This window comes from Arctopsyche grandis, chromosome 4 (genome assembly GCF_051622035.1).
Source record: "Arctopsyche grandis isolate Sample6627 chromosome 4, ASM5162203v2, whole genome shotgun sequence".
In the NCBI taxonomy this organism is placed as follows: Eukaryota; Metazoa; Arthropoda; class Insecta; order Trichoptera; family Hydropsychidae; genus Arctopsyche; species Arctopsyche grandis.
The window spans coordinates 36039404-36046185 of record NC_135358.1 but is presented as its reverse complement, the minus strand read 5'-3'; positions in this window follow the sequence as shown (position 1 = coordinate 36046185).

Below are 6782 nucleotides of genomic sequence, written 5' to 3'. Positions count from 1 at the left end.
TTTTTTATTGCATAATTTGATTGGCATAACCAATTCCCGATTTGTGTTTCAGTTCCGATTCTGATTAATTATTACTATTCATATTGTAACTCTATCTTTAATCATGCTTTATCTTTAACCAGCAGCGTGGTCTAGTGGTAAATGTTGATTTCTCTCGTGCTAGGGGTCATGAATTGGCTTCCCACTGGAGTCTCGTAGCTGGCCGTAGCTTGGTGTATCGAGGTCGGTCGTTTCTTATCAGAATTTGTCAACTTTTCTGATTTGAAACGATTCCTGTAAAATTGGCTTTCTTATCCAATTTTCTATTGCGAAAAACCTTGAGTTATTATTATCACTTTTCGCCAGATTTTCTCCATAGATGTCTCTATGGATGATTATTGAAATATAAATATGTCGTGTTGTTACATAATAAATAATGTTATTATTCGTATTGTTATCGATGTTTATAATGTCTGAACATAGATGTCAGGTGCTTTTTCGATTTGTTTAATTATGTATTTAATAATATATGTATTATATAATTTATCGATTCTTAATCTGTTTAGCACATTTGCCATTTTGGAGCAATCTGTTCGGCAAGTGTGCCTGATTAATTGAAAAATAAAATGTATCAATCCGAAAGCACCCGTTGAAATTTCAACGGGCATAACACTAGTGATAGTATAAGCATTGTGGAACTTTGAAACAGTTGACACACTACGGTCTGTGATCAGTCATTAAACTTAGTTGTAATTGAAACCACAACAGCTAATTCGCATTCAACTACTTTTCTGTCAAATGCATCACATAATGTTTTTACTTGTTATATTGAGCATACAGTCGCGGTTTCGGAAACCGGAACACCATAGAAAAATGTGATTTTGCGTGAAATTTCAGTGATCTTAAATAAAATAAACACCCAAAGTCATTAAAATGGTAGATTATATCATAGTGCTTTATTTTAACGACAATCGTTGAGAAAAGAAACAACAACAAAAAAGGTAGGGAGAATTTTAGTCCGAGCCGGTTTTCATGACGAAAAGCAGTCTCCACAGTTGAATGAAATTTTGAATGAAAAAACACTGTAAGCTTTTAAATTTATTAGTCACATGGTATTATTTACAAATTATAAAAACTTAATTAATATTTTGTTGCGGCTCCTTTTAATTTTATGACGGCTTTTATACGGTTAGGCATAGAATCTATTAAGTTTCTTAAAATGTCGATGAGGAAGTCTTCATACCATACTTTTTCAATGGTATCTTTTAATGATTAATGGCTAGACACATTTGTTTTACTAATCCTATATTTAATAGCAATCCATAAATTTTAAATTGGGTTAAAATCGGGACTATTCCCAGGCCATGTTAATGTATTTACACCCAATCCTGCAAATAAAGCCGAATTTAAAAAAAAGTAACAAAAATATTTCAGTTTTTTGATTGAAATATTATTAATTACATTCAATATCATTAAATAAAATTAATACTCACTAACTTAGCTCGATGATAAGGGGCAGAGTCATCTTGGAATATGACATCATCAGAATTTGAAAGATGGTTTTCCATTGATGGGATAAAACTTACTTCTAGAATTTTTTTATATGCTATTCCGTTAATGGAACCTTGTACAAACTGTATTCGACCAATTCCATAATAAGACCATGTGGCTTGGGGGATGCTTCACTGTCTCAGGGTACACTTTTGGTCGAATGTTTCTCCAACTTTTCTTCGAACATACGGAAAACCATCGGAGCTGAAGAGGTTAAATTTCGACTCATCAGAAAAAATGACTTGTCGCCAATCCGATGTCGTCCAATTTTCCTGATATTTCGACCACTCTAATCGGTTTTTCATCATTTTCTTCGTAAGTAATGGTTTTTTCGCAGGTTTTTGAGCGTGCAGTCCAGCTTCTTTGAGTCGTTTTCTTAAGGTTACATTACTAATTTCAATTGAAAATTGATCCGAGATCTCTTTTCTTATCTCTACAGCAGTTTTGAACCGTTGCTGTGAAGATAATAGAGTTATCAGGCGATTTTTGACTCGATGTCTAGCCTAGCGTGACCCAAGCTTATAAATAATATTCTCTTTGGAACTGATTGAGTAGTATTGAGGGTTGCCGTAACCTTTCAGACTTCAGGGTTCACCTAATTAAGTTACGATTGAGGGTTTTGATGGTTTCGGGCATATTCATTGTAGGCTCATCCCACCATAAAGTCGTGAACGGTGTCCGATATGGTGGTCGCGTGCATTTCGGTCGTTTCGAGTGAAGTGTGGCCGCAAGATAAGCAGCTCTAGCCCACTCCGAATTAAGCCGTTGCCTGTTTAACATTCATTACGGTCAGTCAGATTTAATTTGTCCTGTGAGCTCGTCAACGGATTTAACTGCCATTTTATGGACACCACGTTCCCAGCTGACGGACAACGGTGTGTAGGTCAGACACGCTGACCTAAACTAAACTAGAATCGTTGATGTAATTTCAGATCGGGAGTTTTTGGGGTTGTCGTAGATTGAGGAAGGACGTTGACGGTGGAATATTAGCGTGAAGTGTCGATCGTCAAACTTTACGCCGATTGAGCCAGTTACTGGGTCTTTGAAATCTTTCGGGGTTGGGCTTTTGGTTTTGTTTCTAGTGTTTGTAGTTTAAATGCATACGTACGATTCATATATGTATATTTTCGGTCTCCGTGACGAGACAGAATGTTAAATTACAAAAAAGGCAAATATCGGAAGGCAAATATCGAAAATCGAAAGATCTTAAGTCGAAAGATCAAAAAAAAAACGGTACATACTCACTTAATTTGCGCGAGCAGGATACAACAGGAACAAGAAGAACAGGCTTTTCCTCCCGTATTAATGTGCGCGCACATAGTGTAGGGGTTGTTTATTTTGAGATCGTAAATGTGCTCTCACATTTAATTATTCATATTTCGTTTTTTTTTTGTTCTTTACATTATATTATTTTCATGCTTTATTTTTTTTTTACATTTTGATATTTAGTTTTTATTACTTTTGTATCTTTTAATTGTTTTTTCATGTATATACATATCCGTAATGTCACTATAGCTTATTGAAGATAATTCTATCTATAAATATTTATAATTTAATAAGATTTCAAACTATGTACATCTATTTATGTGTATAGAGAGTTATTATATATTTTTCTTAAATTAAAATTTCACGAATATCTTGAAATGAATTTCATATTGTATCAAGGGTATGTAATTAATTTATTTTTTACAATATTTTTTATAATAAAAAGAGCTGCCCTTTCTCGATCATTTTTTTAAATTCTCTTGGGTACCCTTTAGCCAATTTTTTACTTTTCTTTTCTTTTTACTGTGTTTCACCATTTATCTAATTCATTATATGTATGTATACAATTTTGAGAGCCTTTCTGAAGCATTTGTTTAGATTTCTTCTGGTTATTTACCAGCAACAAAGATCATTGTTTATCAAATGAAAAAAATCGTGAAATTACATGAAAAATGTTATTAATCGTATTTATACGATGCTTGTAATATCTGACCATAGATGTCGGGTATTGTTTCGATTAACATGTGTATGTATGTAATAGTTATGTATTTAGATGTCTCGTTATTTATGAGTCTTCAATGTCTTGTAATAAATTAGCCATAGTGACAACCTGGAGCTAATATGAAATGTCACTATGGCGAAATTGTAAAACAAAAATTTAAATAAGAAATAATTAAAAAAAAAATAAAGAAATAATTTTACGTCCTTTCCATGATACAACAAAATTGCATGAGTGCGATAGCATGCTCGGTTCACATAAGTCTCACGCTATATTGGATCGACTATTAGGTAAATTTTTTAGTTTAAATATAAACTTTTAGTAATAAATAAAAAAATCATTATTTTAATAAATATCATTAAAAACTCTTCAAAAGTCAACGTTTTAAAAACCGGCATTTAGATTGTTCTGTTTTATATGAATTTATGTATTGATAATGAAAAATAAATTTAAATTAGAAACATTTTGAGAATATTTAGCACGCATCGACCGATGAAATGTTTAAATTAGTACTTCCGTAGCGTGATTCGATTGGAAATGTTCCAGTCGGACACGACCTGCCCACACGGGAATAATTGAGCAAATCTATCCAGATGTTTCCCAAGTTCAATGGATTGGAAATATTCCCATAGTGCGACTCGCATCGATACAAGCATCGCACACCGCGTAATAAATGCGACCGTTCATATTAAATCGCGAACGATGTTTATATTCACAGTGACAAATTATTCACGACAAGAATGGAATATATAACGGTGATGACGTCGTAGTTTCGGGGGGAGAGGGTGCACAAATTAATAATGTTTACATTCACCGGCGTTCCGAAGCATTATGCGAAAGTTATGTGGAACAATGTACATCAGAACGGGAACGGTTGCCGCGACAAGTTTCGCCCGCCGTGTGGCACGAAGTCGGCGCAACTTCTGGGGTGAAACTTGTGAGTGCGAACGACCACCGGTTCATTTAACATGCATTGAAAAGCGCTCTGCTGAAATAATCGGATTTCGTTGTGTCTTCGGTTTGAAAATTCAGTTTGCTATGAAGTCGTTGTCGTCGTCTTCGGCTGCATACGATATTGCAGTTGCGGTGCATCTTCGGAAACGTTGTGAAGAAGAGTTGCAATAGTTGTTCGGTCAAATGTTTATTTATTTATTTAAAGTTTGGACTACAAATGTTTATTTATTTCAATTGTAGCATTACAGGAATTCCTAATGCGCCACAATGGTCAAAAATATAACAGAAAAGAAAAGAAACAAAATAATAACTAAAGAAATTAGACATAACAAAAACAAAACAAAAAAAATTTGTTGTTTCTGTATATATATGTATATATATACAGAAACAACTAATAATAATAATAATTACAAATTAGAAAAAACAACAAAGAAGGGAATGTCTTATAAAAGAAAAAATAGAAAGAATGAAATATTTGGTCAAAAATCAATATATATCGTGTATCACATTACATGAAGCTAGACACCAAAGTTGAAATTTATATATACATATGAGAGTTAAAACTATAAATATTTAAATATTAGAGATAACGAGAACCTAAAAAGCAAATTTTATAAAATATAGAGTGAATTATAGGCGTTTAAACAATTAAAATCTGATATGGCCATATCAAGGCGAAAAGGTTGAAGATAGATTATGATAGCTTGCCGTCACCGTCATAGACGTCACCGTACCCGAGATTTTGGATATTTTATACGCATTGTATATGATATTTTATCTCCAACGTAATGGCAGACGATACATTTACGTATATTGATGACCAAAATGAGCAATATGGCAAAGTATGAAAACGATCGGATAAAAGATAAGAGATATAAAAAATGGCCACTAACACAAAAACCATGTGAACTGTATAAGAGGTAAGTAAAATAAATATAAACATATGTACATATATACACAGACAAAAATACATTTATCATAAAAAATAATAGCAATTATAATAGCAGATACGTAAAAATATCAAATATAAAATATAACATAAGGAATGCCTACAGCCAGTTCCAATAAATAAGAACCAACTGTAACTACAAAACATCCATGTGAGTCCCAAATGGAAGAGAGTTAATCAAAATTCCACTCGTAAATCACAATCAATCATGAAAACAGTGATGAGTGCAGACTACCAGATAAATGGGTTAGAGCAATATCCACTCTACCAGATAAATATTCGGTCAAGGGTTGGTTTATAAACCCTCTGGTTGCCGATCGGAGATATATCGTCATGTGTATGTCAAGTTTTCTTGAACCAAATAAATGTAGGGTGATCAGAAATATTTTATTTAATCTAAATATTTTACAGTTAAACAGCTAAACAGTTACTTAATACTTTAAATTTTTAATTCAGGTATCGAAGTTTTAATTTCTGGGCTTTATTTATAAACTCGCTATATTGGAATGAGTAGTGGGCAGTGGGAGTAATTGGCATTTGAAACGGATGATTAAAATGAATGAAAAATGATGATACGACAACATTTCGGAAATTTTTTTCTCAAAACGCTATAGATTTCAGTATTTTTGAATCATTTGAGTTCTACGTGTTTTTTCAGAAGTCACGCAGGTGACGGAGATTCGTACAACAACTTCCTACACTTTTTGATAAAAAAATCTAAATAAAACACTTGAAATTGAGTTATATTAAATTAAATGACATAATATTTTTTTAAGATGTTTCCATAATATTAATAATAATTTTTATTCTAGATGATATGGAGAATAGTGTAATTTATATCGTCTATATAGATTATACAAATAAAAAAAATAGCCTTGCAAAAAAAAGTTTTTTAAAACAAACCTCTTTTTTAGTTTTGTATATAATATTAAGATATATAAATTATTATTTTGAATAAAAATACCAATAATTTTATTTTACTACCGCCATCTATGTATAAAATTAAAGACTACATAGACGTCACCCAGATTTCAAATTTGCGAACTTCAAACGCGTCTTAAACGATATTTTATCTATCGTAATGGCGGAGGATCCATTTACTTACATATATTGATGACCAAAATGAGCAATATGGAAAAGTATGAAAACGATCGGATAAGAGGCAATTTTTTTCCTGAATTGTAATCGTAAGTGAAACGTAAAAGAAGTTTGTAATGATAAAATAATATAATAATGATGATAATAACAATAAATAAATAAATAATTTAATTTAACCAATTGACAAATAATTTAGTGGTCGGTGTAGCAGTCCATCCACCGAATCATCATTTACGGTCATTTACCATCCACCTCTGGATGAAGGCC